Below are 24,044 nucleotides of genomic sequence, written 5' to 3'. Positions count from 1 at the left end.
GTCCCTTTACCTTTACCTTACTGTTTTGGAAGGTGAACATTTGATAGATTCAGCTTTAAAGGCATACTGGATTGAATTTCTCCTCCATCTCTAGGGGAAGGTTTAGTTGGCCAAGAAAAGTAAGGCCTTGGGTTTACTCTTGCCTGCTCACTAGTTTGCCCTGTGTGCTTCTAGCACAGTGGCTGGGTTTAGATGTAGGTATCGAAAATCATGCCAGCTTGAGCCCTACTTCCTCCCCATGGAGCCCACCCCTTCCTCCTCTTGTGCACCCAACTAAAGAGGAGACTTCTTGGTTTGTTACCTTACAGCCCTTTTCAGGAATTGAGCCTGAAGACATAGAGGCAAAAAGAATATAGGGAGCTGGGATCAAGCACATTGCCCTGAAAGTCTACATGTGTCTGTTCTACCTGCAATCTTCCTGCATGAAATAAGTATGTAAAGACATAAGAAGAGTTTGGTGGATCAGGGCAGTGGGCCTGTTTATTCCAATGATTTTATAATTTGAGATGCATATATGTTCTGTAAAATTTATTTATTTATTAAAAATATTAAAATCACAATGAAAAACATCTGGGTCAAAGGACAAGGAATTCCTTGCTTCTATTCCATGTACAAGAGCCAACTCAACTGGCACATGGTTCTTATTTAGACAAATGCAACAGGGCAGTGTTCTCCACTGTGTCTAAGAGCTGTAGGCTAGCTTTGATGGCACATTTCTGCTCCTGTCGATGTTCCTCCTAGCATCTTCTTAATAGCTGGGGCCATTGCTAAATTAGGAGCATTGATCTTTGGAATACTTGACACCCTTGAGCATTTTCCAAAGGAGCAGTCAAGAGGTAAAACACAATGTGTTGTGATACCTTCTTTAACTGTTGGGATCTTATAATAAAACTTGGTATGTACAGGACTGACACAATTGTTTGTTTGAAGTTCCAACGCCAACTCGATTCCTGTGCCTATTTTGGGGGGAGGAAGGGAGGGTGAAAAGACTCAATGCCCACTGCTGTGCGAAATCTGACTCTCTCAAGTGCTCTACTTTACTAGATTTTACTGCATATAGTAGAAGAAAATGTACACAACTCACTATAAAGGGATGGCAAACAGAGACAGGAGACATTGGTGCCATCTGCCTAATAAGGCTTCAGAGAAGATGAATATATATGAAAACTTTTGAATATGTTTTAATTGCTGGACAGTCTTACTCTCAACAAAAATCAAATCGATACCTTTGCTAAAAAGTCTATCTAACCAATGGACTTTATAATAGGGCAGGTTCACAGCACTAGGAAAAATAAATTTCAAGCTAGCAAGATTTCAAGATCTAACTCTTTCCATGGTGCTAATTTACATCAATTTACAATATATACAGTACTCCACTGGGGCTGCTGAAGTTATTGTTGAAGCTCAACTTTGTAACTAAGTTGGAGGCTATAATAAAGGGATTTAAGAGCACAAAAATAGGTTACTGACAATGCCAATGTTCAGCAGTAATAATTGCTCTCTTGCCAAAAAGGATTATATTGGCAAAAGAAAGCATGACATGTTTGCATCATTATCGGTTAGACGCATTTAGCACCACAATGGCAGCCTATAGCAAATCCAGATGTAAACAACCTGTTGAGGTTCTGTTAGTGGTCTGGAGACAGGGCAACCCAGCATGTTGTGATTATGCATCTCCAGGCCAAAGTCAGCAGCCTCTTTGGGCCAGTTGGAACCCTAAAGGTAGCTTGGCAGCTGCAAAACCACCACTGCAGAGAGCAGAACAGCAGTTCTTTCCTCCAGTAAGATAGCTGGATTGCAGTGGCCGAGTCCACAAGTCTCTGGCAGTCAGGGATGGACCAGAAAGTTAGTGTCTTTTCTTTGCTAGGACTGTTAGAGAGGATGTGGGACTGAACTTGGCTGTTCTTCCCAACTCAACAGGTAATTGGTGCTTTCAGTGCAGACACTTCTGGCCTATCAGTTGACAAATACACACATCCATCCAGATTAGGACAATTGACTGATTAAAAGAACTTTGGAATGAATAAACCACTGCTTTTTAACATAATTAATCAACTAGTTCTTAAATTTAACACAACGTGCATATTTCCTAAAGCTTCAGTATAGGAGCCTCTTTTGAGATGCATTGCTACAAGAAAAAGCCACTGTTAATATTTTCTTTTTCTTTCGCTGTACAGAAAAAAATCTTTCACTTGTATGCTCATGGGGTTTGAGCTGTAGGTAACTGAGCGGGAGCAAGACCATGCGGGTGTGTGTGGGTGTGGGTGTAGCTCAGTGGCTAGTACTCACAATGGCCATGTTCTGCCTCTACTTTCAAAGGCAGTGTGCCTTTGAATACCAGTTGCTGTGGAGAACAAGACCTCCCATAGGCAACTGGTTGGCCACTGTGGGAAGAGGATGCTAGACTAGATGGGCTTTTGGTCTGATCCAGCAGGACCGAAGGGTTTTAGATGGTGAGCTAACAGGAAAATTTGATATACACGTAGGTCATCTTTGCACAATCTTGCCAGGCTCTTGACTTGAGCAGAACTTAGAAACATGGAAACCTGCCTTGTGACTTTTGTCCATTGATGCCCAGTGTTGTTGACTGTGACTAACGACAACTTTGTAGGATCTCAGGGAGAGAAAGGCCTTTTCCCACCACCTGCTAGCTGTGTATTTTGACTGGAGATGCCAGGGACCGAATCTGGGACTTTTTGCATGCGAAAGATGCGAATGAGCTACAGTCTCTCCTCACAGGACCACAGGAATTCGTCTAGAATGGGAACATGCTTCTCCCTCCCACTGGAGAGCCAGTGTGGTGTAGTGGTTAAGAGCAGTAGACTCGTAATCTGGTGAACTGGGTTCGCGTCTCCGCTCCTCCACATGCAGCTGCTGGGTGACCTCGGGCTAGTCACACTCCTCTGAAGTCTCTCAGCCTCACTCACCTCACAGAGTGTTTGTTGTGGGGGAGGAAGGTAAAGGAGAATGCTAGCTGCTTTGAGACTCCTTCGGGTAGTGATAAAGTGCAATATCAAATCCAAACTCTTCTTCTTCTTCCCTATGTATCTATGCAGATGTCATGCGACTAGGAGTCTTGTTTAGGTTTGAGAGCTATGATAGGCAGAGTCTCCTCAGAACTGGAAGGAGGCCAGCGGGTGGATGGGTGGGTGAAATAGTCAAAGTAGTCTCATTGCTCAGGGTTTAGGAAACAGGCCAGTTAGTCAAGGTAAGCTTGCTTACGGGATTAGCAAAGGCTTTGGGAAAAGCCATTACTCATCACCCGATACTATTTCCCTACAGAGAATTTCCTACAGGGGCAATTCCCTGGGACATGTCATGAGTTTTTTCTTGCTACTGCCTATCTGCAGCACACCAATCTCTGTAGCAACTGTTCCAGGGCCCAGAAAATATGCTGCAGGGTGTCTGAAACTGTGCTGAAAGATTTGCTAAAGATCACAACAGGCCATCCTGTGTAATCTTTATGTTAACTGCCCAAGAAGTTGTGTTTACAGCATGGTATATACATTCCTGTCTCAGTGACTATGCTGGCTTGGCCATGTCTACAGAACGGAAGATGGCAGGATCCCCAAAGACATGCTCTACGTGACATGAAGGCTGGCAACATCAAGCCTGCCACATAGGAATCCTACACAGGTGACCACAGTGCCTGGAGACAGACAATCGGGTTGTGCAGCCACAGCAGTGACCAGAGGAGGAATGACCGCTGTGAGGAGCCCAGAGAGGAGAAACGCCATGGTGAGTCTGCAGCAGCACAACCGGACGCCTTCATCTGCCCCAGCTGCAACAAAACATGTCTCTTCTGTGTTGGTCTCTACAGCCACAGCAGATGCTGCAATTCTGCAACAGCTTCACTTCATCCCCAAAGGTGCATTCCTCCATGGTCTCCTGAGACAGACAGATGCCAACAACTAACCAAATACATTAAAAGGAAGGAAGGAAGGAAGGAAGGAAGGAAGGAAGGAAGGAAGGAAGGAAGGAAGGAGTCATTTCAAGGTAGCCCTATTTTGAACTGGCCATTGCGATTCAAAACCCCATACCACCAGTACTTAAAAATCGGTGAAGTCTCCTAGAGATATATTATACAGTCCCCAAGTGGAATGATTATTATGTGCAGGAAAAAAGCAAAAAGCCCCAAAGGTAGTTTTTCACAACTGATAATCATCCACGTCTGTGTGTTTACACCCAGCCAATTACATGCACAGCAATCATGGGTGTAGCCAGGATTTTTGTTAGGGGGAGCAGAACCTCAGTTATTTAAGTATTTTTATTGATTTAGCAGGGGGAGCTGTGCCTGCTGGCCCCCCTTGGCTAAGCCCATGACAACAATCTATATCCCTGCTCATCGACTCATTTTTAACATCGGCTGTCTTTTGAACGGAGGGAAGGCTGGATGCCCAGGAACTTTTGTTCCACCTGCTTACTCATTTCCACGTGAACCGAGATGGGATACACAGCTCAGTGGCAGAATGCCTGCGCTGTATTGCAAAAGGCCCCAAGTTCTGTCCTCAGCTTCTCCAGGGATGATTGAGAAAGATTCCTGCCTGAAACCTTGGAGGACCATTGCCTGCCATTGTAGACTATGTAGAGCTAGGTGGACCTATGTAGACTTATGGTCTTGCTGAATTCCTATGAGATGCAGGCAATTGGTTGTTTAATCCTCTCTTCAACACTGGGAATAGCAAACCCCCTGGGCTTTGGCCCTTGATTTAACTATTTATTTTGTGCTTCTATCCTGTATTTTTATCTTGTGAACTGCCCCAAGGTCTTCAAATGCAGGGCAGTATAAAGGTAAAGGTAAAGGGACCTCCAACCATTAGGTCCAGTCGTGACCGACTCTGGGGTTGCGGCGCTCATCTTGCTTTATTGGCCGAGGGAGCTGGCGTACAGCTTCCGGGTCATGTGGCCAGCATGACTAAGCCGCTTCTGGCGAACCAGAGCAGCGCACGGAAACACTGTTTACCTTCCCGCCGGAGCGGTACCTATTTATCTACTTGCACTTTGATGTGCTTTTGAACTACTAGGTTGGCAGGAGCAGGGACCGAGCAACAGGAGCTCACCCCGTCGCGGGGATTCGAACCGCCGACCTTCTGATTGGCAAGCCCTAGGCACTGTGGTTTAACCCACAGCGCCACAATAAACAACAACAACAACAATTTGAAGGGTGGCATTGTGGCCTCTTTTAGTGGGGTGGGGTCTGTAGGTCTGCCTTTTATCTGTTTAGCTGTGTTTTTAGGTTTTTACTGGATGTTTTCAATCTGTTTTGATGTTAAGAAGCTTTGGGTTTGTTGGTAACACTGGCAGTAAACAACAATGAATAAGTCATAGAATCATAGAATTGGAAGAGACCACAAGGGCCATTGAGTCCAACCCCCTGCCAAGCAGGAAACACCATCACAGCACTCCTGACATATGGTTGTCAAGCCTCTGCTTAAAGACCTCCAAAATAGAATCATAGAATCATAGAATTGGAAGAAGTCTCTCTCTCTCTGTACACTTTTACATGGCTTGGTTCAATTCAGATGCTCTATAGATATGCGTAGCGTGTCATGGTGCAACCTGCCTGCTGCCACAATCCCACCACCTCCACCACTTGCATGAATTATCCCTGGTCCAGTTTGCACTGCAAAAACTGCTTGCATGTTGAGCAAACATGTGTGTGAATGGGCCTCAACTGGTGAGCAAAGGGGCTGTGATGACAAGCCAGAAACTGTACATAGAATATGCCTCTGGATACCAGTTGCTGAAAACCACGGAAGGGTGAGAGTCTGGCCCATAGGCTTCCCAGAGGCACCTGTCTGGCCTCTGCGAAAACAGGATGCTGGACTAGCTGAGACACACGCCTGATCCAGCAGGACCCTTATTATGCTATTACATACACATGTGATTCAGTCCTCCATAACTCTGTTTAATGCCGGGATGGGGGATATCTGAAGACTGTGTTCCCTTGTGGGCAGCTTCCTGGGAGCCACAGGCCAGTTGGTGGTGTGGCCAGAGGCAAAAGTGGGTGGACTGATCTGCGTGACTATTACTTTTGTCCTGTAGTCTATGTTCCAGACGTTCTTACACCTACACATTCACACACACCCTCCATCCAGTAAAACCAGTTGCCGTGGTTCAAGGACACCAGACAAATGCATTTGGGGAGGATGCAGAACACGGATGGTTTGCCTTGGAGGGGGCGGGGAGAGCAGGGCGCCCTTGGATAGTCCAAGCGCTGGAAAAAGGGGACTTTGGGGTGCACTGGACCTGGGAGACTAGGATTCGGGTTTCTGCTCAGCCATGAAACTCACTGGGTGACCTTGGACCAGCTGCCGTCTCTCTCTCTTTTTAATAAATTCTTTTTATTGGTGTTTCATTTCATAAAAACAAACAAAATACAGTAAAATTCAACAATCATTTCCCCACATTCTTTCCCCACACTCTGCTGAGCATTGACTTCCTTACCTCCCTTCAACAGGTTTTCTTATGTCAATTACTTTTCCACAGTTTCTTATTGTATCCAATCCTATCTACATCATAAGATTTATTTCAGTCCTGCCAGAGTCTTCAAATTTCTACAGTTATTATTTATCTACTCCATAAATTTACTCCAATCTTTTTGCTTCCTCCTGATTTCGGATTCTACAGGTCAGTTTTGCTAGTTCCGCATAATCAACCATCTTCGTCTGACGCTCCTCTATTGTTGGTAATTCTGGTACTTTCCATTTTTGGGCTAACAAAGTTCTGGCAGCAGTCGTAGCATACATAAATAACCTTTGATCTGCTTTTTCTATTTCCTCTCCCATCAAGCCTAGCAAGAAAGCTTCCGGCTTTTTCGGGAAAATGTATTTAAATATCTTTTTCAATTCCTTATAAATCTGTTCCCAAAACTGTTTCATTTTCTCACATGTCCACCGGACCAGCTGCCATCTCTCAATCCAACCTACCTCACAGGGTTGTTTTGAGGATTAAATGGGAAGTGACCAAAATCATGTGCATGCCCTTGAGCTCCTTGGAGCAAAATAAAGTGCAATAATAAATATAGTTCAATTTAAATAAAACCGGAAGGTGAAGTGGGAGGGGAGCCACTAATACCACAGGAGATATTGCGAGTGCAGTTGTGGGTAGCGGGGAAATGGTTCTGGGTATCAAATGCACCTCAGACTCCTTTCGAGCGTGGCTTGTTGTACAGTGGTACCTCGGGTTAAGTACTTAATTCGTTCCGGAGGTCCGTACTTAACCTGAAACTGTTCTTAACCTGAAGCACCACTTTAGCTAATGGGGCCTCCTGCTGCTGCCGCGCCGCCGAAGCCCGATTTCTGTTCTCATCCTGAAGCAAAGTTCTTTACCTGAAGCACTATTTCTGGGTTAGCGGAGTCTGTAACCTGAAGCGTATGTAACCTGAAGGGTATGTAACCCGAGGTACCACTGTATAGCAAATGGGGCCTGCAGCAAGATGCTGTAGCATGGAATGTTGCAGCGCAGAATGCGTTTTGGTTATGTTCTCCTTCTACTGTTGAAGGTAGTGTGGCTCTGAGCACCAGCTGTGGGGAATCTCAAGTGCTGTTGTGCTTGCAGCTTTCCCAAGAGGCTTCTAGTTGGCCACTGTGAGAATGGGATGCTGGACAAGAAGGTGACCCACTGGCCTGATCCAAGACTCTTCTTCTGTTCTGTCCCTACTCAGGTTGACTGACAGCTAGCCAGCTATGCTCTATTGCATTGCGCCTCCCTGCCACCCAACAACCAGCAGGCAGAGCCCACCAAGCATGTCCAGTCATCACTGCCCTGTTTTTGGGTGCCCCATTACAATCTCTATAGTTGTTTTTGCCAAAAAAGGTCCGTCTATTTCAAGCTATGGTTTTCCCAGTAGTGATGTATGGAAGTGAGAGCTGGACCATAAAGAAGGCTGATCGCCAAAGAATTGATGCTTTTGAATTATGGTGCTGGAGGAGACTCTTGAGAGTCCCATGGACTGCAAGAAGATCAAACCTATCCATTCTGAAGGAAATCAGCCCTGAGTGCTCACTGGAAGGACAGATCGTGAAGCTGAGTCTCCAATACTTTGGCCACCTCATGAGAAGAGAAGCCTCCCTGGAAAAGACCCTGATGTTGGGAAAGATGGAGGGCACAAGGAGAAGGGGATGACAGAGGATGAGATGGTTGGACAGTGTTCTCGAAGCTACCAGCATGAGTCTGACCAAACTGCGGGAGGCAGTGGAAGGCAGGAGTGCCTGGCGTGCTCTGGTCCATGGGGTCACGAAGAGTCGGACACGACTAAACGACTAAACAACAACAACATAGTTTGTTTTTGTCCTGCTGCAAACCTTAGGTTCTCCCAGGCTTTCTGATAGCTACCTCCCTTGTGTGGGTGTCACGGCGCCGTTTTGGCTACCTGGAGACCCGCACTCTCGCTTTAGCTTCTTCCTGGCAAGGGGAACGTGCGCGTGGAAAGCCCAGGGTGGAGTCTCCCCTTTAAAAAACCTCACCTTTTCCCCTCTCTCCCCCCCGCTCCTTATGCTTTAAGGAGCCACCCTCGGCTTCTGCCAAACCTGTTGAGCAGTTGCTCCCCGCCCGGTGACAAAACTTTTCAGCGCGCACCTGGCAGCAGCTGGGGAGGAGGCGGTGGCGGCTGCAGAAACGCGCAGCGCAGAACAGGTTTGACTCTCCCTCTTTGCTTTCTCTCTCTCTCTCTGGCTGCTGACGTTTACACCGCCCCAGATGATGATCGCTTGGGGAGAACAACAACAACAACAAAAAGGAAAGAAAGAAAGGAGCCTCGCGCCGACATCATCGCCCAACCAACCCACCCACTTGGCTTGCTGTCGTTGCAAAGGCCGCCTGGAAAAACAGGTCGTGGCAGGGGCGAGGGCCGCATTCTTGACTTCTGCTGCAGGGGACGGCGAAGGAGTGGGGCAGGTATATAAGGCGGGGCAGGTAGAGGTGCCTGAGCGCAGATCGGGACGGAGACGCTGCTGCTGCTACCTGCCTACCTGCCTACCTTTCTACCTGCCTCCACCGGGAGACGGCGGCGAGCGAGAAGACAGCGCTGGCCACACACACACACACAGGCACACACAGGCACACACACACAAACTTTTGCTTTCCTGGCACCTCGTGGCTCCAGCTCCGCTTTAGTGTCCCATGAGGATAATGGCATTTAAGGTGCTCAGTTTGCATCCGAGCTGGGACCCCCGCACGCCCCTCTTGCCTCTCCAGCCCTTCCTAGTTACGCAGGAATTGGGCGCAGAGATTTTATTTCCTCCCCCTTTCCAAGGATCTGCTTGGACACCTCGTAAGTGGTTTTGTCTGCAAACCGCGCAACTAGCTTGGGGAGCGGGTGGGAGGGTGAGATCAAAAGGGTTTTGTCTTTGGCCTGTCTGTGCTTTCTTTCTTTTTTTTTTCTTTCTCCCCCTCTCTCCCCTCTTTTGACTTTGTTGTCTTTTTTCTCTCGCTTTTGTTTTGTCCGGCTTAAGCAGGTCTCCGGAGATGCAGCAGGCGGGTGGGGACACCAAACGACTCCTCCCGACCCCCCCTCCTCTCCAAATGATACCTAAGCCTGCTGGGTGCAGTGGTTCTTAACAGTTCAACAGTTCTGTAGCATAATTGTGAAATGTTTAGGACCACTTGACCCGGGCGGCCTGAGCATCGCCAGCTGGAAAAGGAGGAGGCGAAAGAACTTGCCCTGTGGACTTCAGGCTGCAGTCACTGGAGGAAGAGTTTCATTTCGAGGGAGGGGGACACACCGACCTGGGAAAGGACACCATCCGACAGCCACCGGCAAAGGCATCCCACTGAACGTGGCGAAGCTGCCCTGGAGATGAGAAATTCAGGACGGGGTTTGGTTTTCTTTTAACCCATCCCTCAAAATTTGTAATCAATGGAGTAAGCGATCAAGCAAAGAAATCGGGCTTTCCTTTCAGATTTAATAGGAAGCGAAGCAAGCTGCACTCAGGGATTAAAAATCAACTTTAACAGTGTTTTTTTAAAAAATAAGTTTCCAGTCCTCATGGATGTCAGTTCTATAATATGGAGTAGGATAGGTGTAAGACACTCTATGAGAATAATTCCGCTGGTTAGTAAGTTAGGGGGTGTGACAGGTTGTTGTCAAATGGGTGAGAAATAGAAAGAGTGCGAGATTGGGAGGGGGGAGGGAAAGACGAGATGAGGACAAAAAATCCTGTTGGAACAATTTGGGCTGGTGCAGAGTCGGTGAGCAAGCCGTCAAGTCCCACAGGTAATTCCGGTCTATATCGAAAGGAAGGTGTGTTCGCTTGGGCGTATAGGACCAGTTCCCACACGCACCTTTGTGTGCGCCAACAGATTGGTTCAATGGCTGCCAAAATGAGAGCAGATAAATCATTCTGCGTTTGCAGAATGATGACACCTGCTCCTCCCCTCCCAGTTGCCTCCACGGCAAAAGTCACTAAGACCTCCTTTGGAAGGAATGAATTTGAGGACTACAGCCTCAAACGCTACTTACCCTCGAACAGTTTCTTGTACGTCAGCCGGTTTCAGTGGAACTGAAGTATTGAAGTAAGTGTGTGTCAAAGTCTCCCAGGGCACTTGCCTGAGAACATTCCATAGGACTGGAATCCTGCATTCTCGGAGCTGCTAAGTTTATTTAAGCTGCCCTCCGATGATGACCTGATGGTTTGCTCCAGATTGACACCCAAGCCAGTGCAGGATTAGTGTACAGGAGATACACAGCTGCTTAATCATTAATAGCTGAGCCCTAACCATGTTGACACAGGAGTAAGCCCCACTGATTTCTGTGTAATTTGCTTCTAGGTAAGCACCCTTTGAATGGCAACCTTAGGTGAATTGGCTGGCCTGTCCGAAAAACAACAACTGTGGGGAAACCTTTTAAAAATGTGTTTGTGTTGTAAGACGCTAAACTCCACTAATTGGGACAGAATATTTAGGATGTATGTTAGAACCAAATAAATGTTTTGCTGCTGATTTCTTGGGCTAAAAACTTTATATTTTATTCTTGTCTGTTTATTTTCTATCACAATTGCATAGTTTAAACAATAACAATTCCTTGAACAAATGCATGAACATTGTATGAAAGGTAACAACCTTATGACGTGTTTTCTCCCTTGTTTTGGTCCTGTATTTAAAATACAGAAATGTAATGATCTTGGCTGTAGAGAATTCACACATGTCCCATTTTAAAAGTGAGCAACGAGAGAATCCAAATTCCCAAAGAAAACTTGCTTATTTCAATTTCCATAAGGGGTAGCTGTGCGAGTCTTTTGCAGCAAGAAGCTACAAAGTAGGTATTGCAGAAACTAACAAATTTATTACAGTACAAGCTGTTGTGGATTACAGTCCATTTCGTCAGATTTAGACAGTATTATCCTGCATTGCAGGTACGTATATACATGGTTGGGTGTTGGGTTGGGGATGCCTTGTGAACAGCGATGTCAAAAGCAAATGCAATACAGAATAATTCAGACGATGGTAACTGTCTTACTAGCAGTGGCCATTCACAAAAAGACCCAGTAATTAGTAACATAGGCGGCCATTGGTAAGCCAGTGAACACATACCGTGTGATAAAAAAATCCATTAAAAATCTTTTAGATGCCACAAGATTCTTTGTTGCTCTTCTTTATTATAGTGCAATGCCCTGCCAAGTGGGAAGAGAATATTCCTCCCCTCCCTCTGTCCTTCCAGCTTTTTGAGCAGGTGGAAAGGTGTGTCGGGGTGGGGGAAACATTCTGCTCACCCCTTGGCAGAAGGCTAAACATGGACAGGCTGGCCAAATAGCTTTGCACAGAACGCTGTAGTAAGTTTCCAGTTGATAAATGGTTGTCTGAAGTCATGGGCCTTAAATCAAGGCTTGCACAACTTGTGGCCAACCGAGCCAAACACAATCCACTAAACTAACTCCCCTCCCCTTTGCTGCTTATATTGCCTGCCTGGAGCTAAGGGGGGCTGCCAATCACCTGTCAGGTCACAATATATATTGCATTTGCTATGGTGACTCGCAATCTGTGCAGTGCCTACTTGAAACTCATGCTGAGAGTTTTCTAAAATTGTAGAACGATCCAGGGCCTGCCAGAGCTTAAATGTGCAGCACAATCCTATGGCTATGTAAATCTTATGTCCCCAATGTGGTTTCTTCCTAGATAAGAATGCAAAGGTTTTCAGCCTTGGAGTGGTTTCAACAACCATCCTGTCTCCCTAGGGAATCTGGAATTCTTTTTTGTGGGGAGTGAATGATTTTTAACTGGAGAGTCTCAGCACCCTCACCAAATTACAATTTCCATAGTTCTTTGAGGGATAGGTTTGTGTAAATAATGTGCTTTTACCTTAGGAAGTCAGCACAGATGATGTAAGAGTTTTTTTTACTTGCTGGCTGAAATCTCCCCAATAGGGGTGCAATTCTGCATAATTTCCCTGGGCATAATTTCCACTGGAAACAATGGGACTTAATTCTCAGTAAAAATGCAAAAGCTTGCACTATAGAGCATCTTCTAGATAATTATGTACAAGGCTACTCCTTGCAATTCAATGCAGTCTGATAAAATCAGGGGGAAGGCAGGGCTAATGGAACTCTGTGCAGGAGCAAAGCGGTATAGGATTACAGCTGAGACCCTATACTCCCTTAACTGGGAGAAATCCTCACTGAAATCAGCGGGAATAACTTCTGTTTTACTTATTTATTTTTGGGAGGGGAATCCACATTTAAGTACAGGTTTTAAAATGTCTTCATGCAAAGTATCGATTTCTAGACATGCTTTCACTAAAAGTACAGAAATGGTGTCCCAACATTTGGAGAAGTATGAAATTCAGTGAGTGGTTGCATATTTCACGATGTGATAATTTTATGTAACAATTTTCTTGTACACTGCCATTTTTAAATAAAGAAATAAATTCCAACACCCACCTGACTCTCAAAGACTTCATTCCCTTCAAGTCACTGGGCATAGTCCTCAAGCTACTTTCATCAAAGCAGGTTGAATTGAAGCCAGTGGAATGACTGCTCAGTAAGCAATTTTAACTGTGCCAGCTTAATAGTTGCTGAATGGAAGCCCTGCTTGCCCAAGGAGTACTCAGGAGTGCACTTTAAGGCTCCCCGTTGTTCCTTCACAGTCATTTCCTTTACCTTACAATCATGTTCGGGATGAGCAGATCTGTTCATTTCAATTTCTTCCTGTTCCTCCAGCCTTTAGCTCCATTTCTCACATTTCCACATTGGTTTGTGATTTTTTTATTTTTAAAGTAGTTCTTATTAAAATTCACCCTCCTTTTAGTGTGCAGTTCTCCTAAAATGCACGTCTCCTAAAATGCATGTTATGTATGCAATTTCCTAGAATATACACATGTTTGCAAAGCAATGTATCCCAATGCAGTACCTTTCTTCATGCTATTTTTATGAATTCATGCATTTTAACACTTTTTTTTTACCAGAGCATGTGCATTTGTGCACACATTACCTGACTTGAAAACTGCAAGGCAAATTTTAGAGAAGTGTGCATTTCAAATGGCGTTTCAGTGCATGTTTCAAAAGTGCAGATAGGGTAGGTTTGCCTAGATTATGAAATGAATTGAATTTCTGCCCTATAGCTATGTCAGGTATCAGGCAGCTGGCTGTGGCTTGAGGAAACTGGCCCTGTGGAACCCCTGCCAGGACTAATTTGGCCTGGAAGCTGGGGGTACATGGATATAGGGTTCCCCATCTCTCCTCCTCCTCCTCCTCCTCCTCTTCTTTTGCAATGTACTTTTTTAAAGGAATAAAAACATTCCTTTATCCTACCTAATAGATATTAGCTTACACAACAGATCTGTTGGCCTCCATCTCTCTCGGGAGACAATGGAGGACTGCACCTTTGGGGGTGAAGTCAAATTGTTGGAAGGTTGCAGCACCTGCTGTGGCTGTAGAGACTGACGCAGGAGAGACATGTTTTGTTGCAGCTGGGGCAGATGAAGGCTTCTGGCAGATCATTACTGAAAATATACATGTTCCACATTTTAATGCAAAAGCGGCAAATATCTTTGCTAAGACTTGGGCATAAACCTGCAAAGGTTAAGCGCTTGGGGGTGGGGAGGCGGGTCCCCTTTGATTTCAGTAGGAAAGCATAAGCACTTAGCTGGATCATGCCCATGAAGTGTCTGTGGACATTTAAATTTTGTAGATATAAAGGAACACTTTGTTCATAGAAACATAGATTTGTAGAGTTGGAAGCCACCATGAGGCTCATCTATAATATAATAATAATAATAATTTATTATTTATACCCCGCCCATCTGGCTGAGTTTCCCCAGCCACTCTGGGCGGCTTCCAATCAAGTGTTAAAAACAATACAGCAATCTAGTCCAAAACCCTGAAATGCAGGAATCTTTCGCCCAACACAGGGCCCGAACCCACAGTCCTGGGATTAAGAACCTCATGTTCTACAGAGTCACAAAGTGAATACCAAGAGTAAAGTGTGTGAACAAATCCAAGTCAGCAGCCTGGTTTCCCCAAAAGCATTTTTCCCCTCCTAAAAGACCTGTGCCAGCTGGTCTGGAAGATCACGATGTCTGTGGAACAGGCTGCTTGGAACAGGTCATGCCACTACGCTGTCTCACATCAAAAACAGGTTAGGTGAGGTTAACAATGGCATAATGAGTTTAATTTTGCTGGGAGTCACCATAGGGTGGCCTGCTAGCTGTATTTCTCAAGCTCTGTAGCAGGCTGAAACAAGCCCAGTGAAATTGAGGAAAACACACAGTAGTTTTCCCCTTTTTTCCCGGGCGTTTGGCAAAGAGAAAGACGCACATGTTAGCATTCCTGACAGCTTCTTAATTGTCCATGATGAAAACATGGAAATGATCTTGCATGGGAAAGGGGAGAGGAGGAATCTGCCTGCTTCAAGAATCTCACAACCTTGCTGATTTCTTAATACAGTGGCTGTCTTTGAGGGCCTCCTAGGTTAGTTAATTAATTACGCTCCTAACTTCTAAGAGCTACACAGAGATTGAAACATCTCTGCTTGCAGGCTTACAGTCTAATAGACATGATGCAAAAGTGGCGGGCGGGGGGGGGGGGAGGAGAGAGAAAATGGGAAGAAAATGGAGAAATGCATTAATCTAGTTCCTAATTCTTACCCATCATATAATAGTTAAAATGACCAGACGGGTTGACAGCTTTGCATGCAGCATATCCCAGGTACAGTCCCTGACGTCTTCATTTCGGCTGAGAATATCCCATGTCTGAAATTTTGGAGAGCTGCTGTCTGTCAATGTCAGAACATGGAGCCATGTTCTGATTTGATCTAAGACAGCTTCGCATGCTACCTATGGAGGAAGACAGTCCTGGGTGGGGACAGGGGCAGAGGAAGGGGGTGCGGTGGGGGCGGACTGCCCCGGGTGTCTTCACTGAGGGGGGTGACATTTGGCTCATCGCCTGCCTGTGACTCCCAAGCCTACCCCAAGCCATCGGTGGAAGGGGGAGCTGTGCTGCTTTGCCGGCAGCATTCCCCGCTTCCCCCTTCGTTTTGACAGTGTGATGGTCTGGGATTTGGACTCGGATGCTGAACCTGAGGGATCCCAGCCTGCACAAGATTCCCCGCCTCCAGAACCAGCTGAGCCGAGGCTGGGGCCTGAGCCTGAAGGGTCCTCACCTGTGCTGGATCCTCAGGTGCAGGCATCAGTTGAGTCTGCTCTGGTTCCTGAGGTGATGGAGGACCCATTGCCTGCAGGTGCTCCACTCTCAACCCCGGCAGGGGAAGAGGAGGTTGCCTCTGGGTCCGGTAACCCTCCAGCCTCTCCTGAGCTGCAGAGGCTCAGGGCAGAGAGGCGGAGGGAACTAAGTTCCCGCAGGAGAGGCGAGTCACCAGAGGATCGGGGCCGCCCCATGCCTCAGGGCAGATAAAAGCCGGCCAGCCCCAGTCCCAAGTTGCGGGAGCAACATTGTTAGTTGCTAGTTCCTGCGTGAACCCTGTCCTGCTTTTCTGCCAGAGCTCCTGACTCTCCCTGCTTGCATGCCTGTTCCTGACTTCGCCTGACTCCCTGCCCTGCACCCAGCTTCAGCTACTACGGACTGCCTCCACGTTGCACCTTTGACCACAGACCAGACTTGGACCTCGCCTCTTGGGTAACCCACAGGACCAGCACAGACAGCTTGGGAGAGGCTTGGGAGTCGCGGGTGGGCGGCATGCCAAAGGCCTGCCATAAGCGGCTCATTCCGCCCTTGTGGGTGGCTTGCTCCACCCCTGGCTGCAGGGCACGCACGCCACTCCGTGCACCTGAGCGGCTATCCCACACCTGGGAGGGCAGCCTATGCCCCCCTCAGGAGTGCATCCGCCCTGGGCAGTGCAGGTATATGCTCCGCCGTTGGGTGGGGAAGAGCCAAGCGGCAGCTGAATGGACCCTGCTGTTCAGGGCCGGTCCTACCGTTGGTCCGAGGGAAGCGGCTGCTTCAGGTGGCAGGTGCTGGTTGACTGGAAGACTCGCAAGGTGCTGGCAGACAGAGCTATGCCTAGCACTAACCCTGCCCTTCATCCCCTAAGTGTTTACTCCCAAGAGCAGCAGAAAGTGGCGTCATTGTACATGGAATGAATGGATTGGGCACCATTTTGTCCCTTGCCTCAGGCAGCAAAATGTCTTGGTCAGGTCTTGCTTCTGCCTCTCCTTCTTCAACACGCGGCCAGGTGGAATGGTTACTACCCGCATGTCAAAAGCAACACCTTGCACACAAGTGAAACACAGAAGATGTGAATGTCCTCTCCTCTCTCAGGTTGTGCTTGATGGTGATCTGTAAACCATCACTGAAATGTTCCCACCCAACTCTGACCCACTACCAGCTCTTACTGTTTCAACACTTGGTACTTCTCCAGCACTGGTTGTTTTTTTTGTGTGTGTGTGGGTTTGAATTATCACACCCCCTCCTAAAAAACAAAACAAAACACAAAGCCTTGACAGTGTGAGAAGCAGCTTTAAAAGCACAGAGGGTGCTAAAATTAGAAATAATTCCCTGACGTTTTTATGGCAGCCCTACGTGAAGAGTTTTCCTTTCCTCTTCCATAAGCGGTTTAACCTTCACAGCATCATAAAGTAGATCTGGAGTCTTTGGGATGACAAGGAGAAATAAATCTAAAAATAATGTTTAGTTACCACATTTCATACGCTGGACAGCTTTAGCGATGGGGTGGGGGGAAACCCCTCATCAAATGTTACATGTTGCAGTCACACGTCCAATGTGTTAGGATCTTTTTCAATTTCTTTGTTTGTTTGTTTAAGGATGGACTAAAACCAATTCGCCATCAACTGTTTAATGAATTTAGTAGCCTTGTTGATGATAATGGCAGCTTTGCCCATGCATGTCTACAAGACCGACTGGGGATGGAACAGAACTTAAGAACCTCCCTGTTGCAACAGACTGGAGATCAGAGGCATTAGACCTTTGTGCAATGGCACTCTCCCCTCCTGAGGTTTCCAGCAACTGGTATTCAGAAATATATTGCCTCCAGCTGTGGAGTGGCGTTAGTCCGCCATCTTATTTCCAGCAGCGACCAAACAAATGCCTAAAGAAAGCCCACAAGCCCTCTTCCGTAGTTGCTCCTGAGAGGGAGGTAGTCCATGTGAGAAGCACTGGAAGCCAACTCCTATGGACTGAGGTCCCTTTGGCCTCCCTATAAAATATTTGAGCCCCCTCCCCAGTTAATGGGCATTGCCATTCAAATGGTATGTGTGTGCCGCGTCTTGGGGTCTGTAAAGTGGGGTAGTGCTTACCTGGACCCCCAACATTTTATTCAAGTAGGCACCCCTGCTGCCTCTGAACCTAGAGAGGGTTTCCCAAACTTTGGTCTCTGGCTATTTCTGGACTACAGTTCCCATCATCCCTGGCCACTGGTCCTGCTAGCTAGGGATGATGGGAGTTGTAGTCCAACAACAGGTGGAGATCCAAGTTTGGGAAACCTTGACCTAGAGCAAGAGTAGTTTACATGGCCTACAACTCCCATCAGCCACCTTGAGTCCCATCAGGGGGAAAAAGCAAGGCATTGTTGACACCTGTCTGTCTTGTGAGACAATTGAGGTGTGTGCCTTTGGGGGTGAAGTCAAGATGTTGGAAGGTTGCAGTGCCTCCTGTGGCTGTAGAGACTGATGCAGGAGAGACATGTTTTGTTGCAGCCGGGGCAGATGAAGGAGCCCATTCGTGTTCCTGCAGATGCACCATGGCCTTTCTTCTCTCTGGGCTCCTCCCAGCAGTCATTCCTCTTCTGGTCACTGATGTGGATACACAACTCGGCTGTCTGTTTCCAGGCAATGCGGTTGTCTGCAAGGGATTCCCACACAACAGGGTTAATGTTGCCCGCATTCACCTTTTGTAAAAAGATTGTATACGGAAAGTAGTTTGGCATTGGTGACTGAAAGAGCACATGGATTGAAGACTGACACGATGTTTTTCATGGCTCGATAATTACTGAAGGAAACCTCTTTATGGGTCCATGGAGTCACATTGGTGAGATAAAACTGATATCACGGAAACCAAAATTAATGGAGCGCCATTGTATTATCTCCTAAAATTACAGGCTTGTGTATCAGTGTTCCACCTGACACCAGGCCAGATGCGGTAGGTTGACTTTGCATTGGGCAAGGACTGAGAGTCCCAAACACCTCGTAAAATCCCGACATGTCTTCAGAGAGTAGCTTATAAAGTGGCTTGCATTCCTTACAAATTGATGAGCTAGGTATCTCACCAGAGAAATGGGAACACCCACAGACTCAAAGTCAAAAACTGGCATATGTAGAACACAATTGTTTAGAAAATGGCCAGCATCTTTGTTAATAATGAATTCTGAAGAGTAATAAGTCCTGTTCTAATTGACTATTCCGATTCCTAACTAATAACCAACATGTTTGACTATAGCTTAAGCTGCTATGTTGTGTATACTACAATGCACTATTTGGGTGGCTGCCCTTGAAAATGGTTTGTATGCTCTAATACTCGACAGGGCTGGCCCATGCATGAGGCAAGGTGAAGTGACTGCCTTGGGTGGCAGGATCCACAAGGGCAGCAAATTGTCACAAAATAGACAGCAAACTTTTGGGTCTACAAGAGCTCTTCATCAGGCCCTATGTTAAGCAAAGGAGAGTGGGGGAAAGGCTTGGAACTGAAGCCACAGTGTCTAAAAATTGGTCAAAATTTCATTTTTGTTGTGTAATCTTAAGAAGGGGCATGGGTATCCAGGGTGGAGAGTTGTCTGTCCAGGTATGAGAGTTGTCAAGAACAATGTTTAAGTTTTGGAATTTACCATTGCACTACTGATTTGGGGATTTTTGAAAGCATAGGCATAGAGCAATGGTTCTCAAACTTTTTTAAAAATCAGGGCCACACTTTCAGAATTTGCTCGCACCACAATGCAATCCGGTCTGTCTATCTCTACTCATGGATAAGCCCCACTGAGTTCAATGGGAATAAGAGTCAAACTGCATAGCATGTTTGAACCTGGATAGCTCAGTTGGTTAGAGTGTGGTGCAGATAGCGTCAGGGTTGCAGGTTCGATCCCTGAGTGGGACAGCTGTATATTCCTGCATTGTAGGGGGTTGGACTAGATGATCCTTAGCGTCCCTTCCAGCTCTACAGCTCTATGAAACATACCTGTGGAACACCATTTTTTTATCGATAAGAAATACATTGCAAAGCACAACTGAGGATTGTCCTCAATAAAATTTGACTCTCTTGTTGTCATTTTGAAAAAGATGCCTGTGGTGTTTGCCTCCTAGGAGGGTCAGAAGGAAAGGGTTAAAATAGGTGTGATGTGATTGGCCAGTGAGAATGCAAGGGGGGAGTAAAAGATAGAGTGTGAGGTTTTGAAAGTCAGTTGAGTTGAGGTTTGGGAGTTGATGAAGGAAGAGGGAGGTTTAGGTGTGGGTTGGTAGAGTTGTATTGTGAGAGAGTGAGAGGAATTGTTAGGTGGAGTCAGATAGATAGTTGGAATAATCAGTTTGGAGTTGTTAGGAACTAAGAATAAGAAACTGACAAGAGAAAAATTAACTGAAACCACAAGCTTGTTCCTGCATTTAAAAATAAACTTGGTTATTCGTTTATGTTAACAACTGACTGGACTCCGTGTGTCCCCATGAGATACGGGGTGGTGGCAGCGGAAAAAGCAATCGCAGGGTCAATAGACCGTCAAACGTCCAGGGGCCCTGTATGTGATCGCCACAATGCCTATCCACATTCTGCAAATAAAAAAATATATTTTGATATTGTGTTATACTATAGTATGCTGAAATGTTTCAATGAGTCTTTGATTGTCCTTGAATCATCCTGCCACACTTGCCTTCATCTTCTGCGACACCCTTTGAGAACCACCAGTATAGAACATACTTAGAGCACCATTTACCAAAAATACATTCTACACGAGGGATGGGGCAACTTGTGGCTCTCCAGATGTTGATGGTCTCCATCGCTCACCATCCTTGCCTGTTGGCCATGATGTTGGCTGGGGGTGATGGGAGCTGGAGTCTAATAACATCTGGAAGGCTTCAGCTCAGTTGGTTAGAGTGTGGTGCTTATAACACCAAGGAGGTTGCAGGTTCGATCCCCGTATGGGACAGCTGCATATTCCTGCATTGCAGGGGCTTGGACTAGATGACCCTCAGGGTCCCTTCCAACTCTACAATTCTATGATTTTGGATTCCAACTTAATTCTGTGCAGTCAACCACCAACTCTGGAATAGGAATAGAAGGTACCCCACCCATTCTACAATACCAGAAACACTTAGACATGTTTGATGCATTACTTTATTTTAATATTTTGTTGGAAGCCACCCAGAGTGGCTGGGGAAGCCCAGCCAGATGGGCAGGGTATAAATAATAAATTATTATAATATTATTATTAGACATCTCTCCCTCCCTCCCTCTCTCATTCAGTTATGCATCTGAAGCTATCTACAGACAACCTTTCCATTCTAAAAATACGTGTATATAATATAGACAATTCAAGGTCGGTTAAAACAAAAGCTACTTAATGTATCTCATTCCAACCTCACCCCCCCCCCCGCCCCGACATCCGTTTTTGGCTGCATAGCGCCACCTGCTGATAAATGAGGGTTAGGTACACCACAATGGACTGAAGGAAACTTAACGGCGTTGCATTTGCTCTCCCTTCTCTGTTGAATCTTCCCTTGGAAGAAATTGGAAGTTTCCCTGCCCCGTTTTCCAAATTAACAGCAATGATGAGACAAAAGAAACTTCCTTGCTGTAAATCCTTGACTCTTGCTTTTGAAGAAATTGCATAATGCACATTTTTATTTACTTGTTGCAATTTCATAGAATCAGAGAATTGTAGAGTTGGAAGCTATGCTGAGGATCATCTAATCCGTAATATTAAGCAGCATTGAGGGAAAGTAGGGATGCATCTAGGACAATGAGCAGGAAGTCAACTTTTGGGGGGAAATTGTGTTAAATTTGATGTAATTTGACATCGTTTTGTCAAAAATTTGGAAAACTAATAAATATTATTTGGCAAAAAAGGAAAGACCATCGTGTCCAGCCCTCTGCAATGCAGCAATATGCAGGTGACCCATATGGTGATCGAACCCACAACCTTGACATTATCAGCACTATGCTCTAATCAACTGTCAAGCACTATATAAATTTTATAAAATAAATATACTAGAGGTTAAGAACACAGGAAGAGTCCTACTGGACCAAGTCAATGGCCCATCTAGTCCAGAATCCTCTTCCACAGTGGCCAGCCAGGTGCCTGTAGGAAACTCGAACGCAGGACCCAAGCACAAGAGACCCTGTCGCCACCAGACCCCCTGCCATCTTCCAGCAACTGGTATTCAGAAGCGTTAAGTGTGGTAGCCTGGCTTCCTGAAGAATAATGTAGCTGCCTATCTGGATTCTGACCTTTAATTTAAAAACAGAGAAATGTCATCTTGCTAGCCTATAAGGAAAAACACAGATGCAGTAATCTGCCTATCTGCTCACGGATATAATTCAATCACTTTAAACATATCGAATTGCCTGTATTTATGCTCTGGCTGTCCTGCAATGATTCTCTGCCCACTTCAGCTCTCAAAACATTTAGCAACAAAGGAAGCTGCCTTATATGGAGGAAGGCAACTGGTCCATCTTGTTCAGTATGGTCTACACGGACTGGCAGCAGCTATCCGGAATTTCAATCAGGGGTCTTTCCTGGTCCAACTTGGAGATACCAGAGATTAAATATGCATCTTTCTGCATGTAAAGCAGAGACTCTGCCACTGACCTATGGCCCATCCTTTAAATCTGCATCCCTTACCCTGCTTAAAGGTAAAGGGACCCCTGACCATTAGGTCCAGTCGTGGCCGACTCTGGGGTTGCGGCGCTCATCTCGCTTTATTGGCCGAGGGAGCCAGCGTACAGCTTCTGGGTCATGTGGCCAGCATGACTAAGCCGCTTCTGGCGAACCAGAGCAGCGCATGAAAACGCCGTTTACCTTCCTGCCAGAGCGGTACCTATTTATCTGCTTGCACTTTGAGGTGCTTTCGAACTGCTAGGTTGGCAGGAGCAGGGACCGAGCAACGGGAGCTCACGCTGTTGCAGGGATTCGAACTGCAGACCTTCTGATCAGCTCTGTGTCCTAGGCTCTGTGGTTTAACCCACAGCGCCACCCACGTCCCTTACCCTGCTTACAGGCTTGCTAAAACCCTTGTAACACAGAGGAGGAGGAGGAGAAGAAGAAGAGTTTGGATTTGATATCCCACTTTATCACTACCTGAAGGAGTCTCCAAGCGGCTAACATTCTCCTTTCTCTTCCTCCCCCACAACAAACACTCTGTGAGGTGAGTGGGGCTGAGAGACTTCAAAGAAGTGTGACTGGCCCAAGGTCACCCAGCAGCTGCATGTGGAAGAGCGGAGACGCGAACCCGGTTCCCCAGATTACGATACTACCGCTCTTAACCACTACACCACACTGGCTCCTAGGGTGCCAGAGGGTGGTTGGTCTATCCAAGGGGAAGAGAAGAAAACACATACAAGCACATGCATGCGCACAAACACACTTCATCCTTTTAGGAGTCAGTCGACAGTGCATTTCTCCTTTTGCGTGGGGAAGTGCCTTATACCAAGGGTAGACTCCTGTTCCATCTAGCTTAGTGTCATCAGCACAGACTGGCAGATTCTCCCCAGGATTTTCAGGTGGTGGTTTCTCCCAGCACTACCTGGACATGCCAAGAACCCAAGGCCTTCTGCATGCAATGCAGATGCTCAATCACATCTCATGCTTTTGCTGAGATTCCTGCATTTCAGGGGGTTGGACTAGATGATCCTTGGGGTTCCTTTATGATTCTATGATTCTATGAACCTTGCCTAATTTCAGACAAAGGATATCCTTTTCTTTTGAGCTGGGCATGGGGATGTATGATCCACTGGGAATCATTCTAATTATTGCATTCTGCTTAGGTTTGCCGATGCCCTAATGGGCTAGATCAAGGCTGTGCAAAAAATATCTGCCCAGTTGGGAATGTAAGAAAGTGAAAAGCTTCTGGGAAATGATATATAATGAGATGAAAAAGATGTTGAAATATACATTTATAACCCCCCCCCCGAAGTATTTCTACTTGGCATTGTAGGGGAGGATATTAATAGACAGGATAATAAACTGTTTTTATATGCAATAACGGCAGCAAGAGTACTATTGGCACAGGAATGGAAACAAGAAGAATTACCGATGAAAGAGGAATGGCAGACGAAATTAATGGACTATGCAGAATTAGAGAAGATGACAGGAAGGATTCGAAACCTGCGGGATCAGAGATTCTCAGAGGACTGAAGTAAATATGTGAACTATCTGGAAAGCAATTGTAACCAACAGATTACGCTAGTAGGATTGCAAGAAGTTTTGTAAGGAGGGCTATGTGAAATATTGCAGAGAAAAGTATGAAGAGAACTATTAGTGAAGGGCTATTAAAAGTAATAGTGAAATTAATGAAATGCAGATTAAGTGATAAAGATTGAAAAATCTTCAGATGTGGTTGATGGAAGTCCAAAACACTGAATAAGATGAGAAAATATGTTGTATGGTTTTTTTTGGGAAATTTCATGTAAACATAAATAAAAATATTTTTTTTAAAA

The 24,044-nt window shown here is 46.0% G+C and overlaps 2 long non-coding RNA genes across 2 annotated transcripts in view; one reads left to right on the top strand and one right to left on the bottom strand.

The window, feature by feature from the left end:
• Positions 1-24,044, bottom strand: part of LOC307209025 — a 442,352-nt gene that overhangs the window by 10,715 nt on the left and 407,593 nt on the right. The gene's annotated exons all lie outside the window — the stretch shown is intronic.
• LOC307215195 lies at positions 8,947-12,874 on the top strand. The gene is made up of 2 exons (XR_013838369.1): positions 8,947-9,274; positions 9,459-12,874. It is a non-coding gene; the product is annotated as an uncharacterized lncRNA (long non-coding RNA).

The sequence above is a fragment of the Podarcis cretensis genome (assembly GCF_951804945.1).
Source record: "Podarcis cretensis genome assembly, chromosome: 1".
Classification (NCBI taxonomy): domain Eukaryota; kingdom Metazoa; phylum Chordata; class Lepidosauria; order Squamata; family Lacertidae; genus Podarcis; species Podarcis cretensis.
Note: the sequence above shows the minus strand (reverse complement) of the source record. Positions and strands in the feature narration are given on the sequence as shown.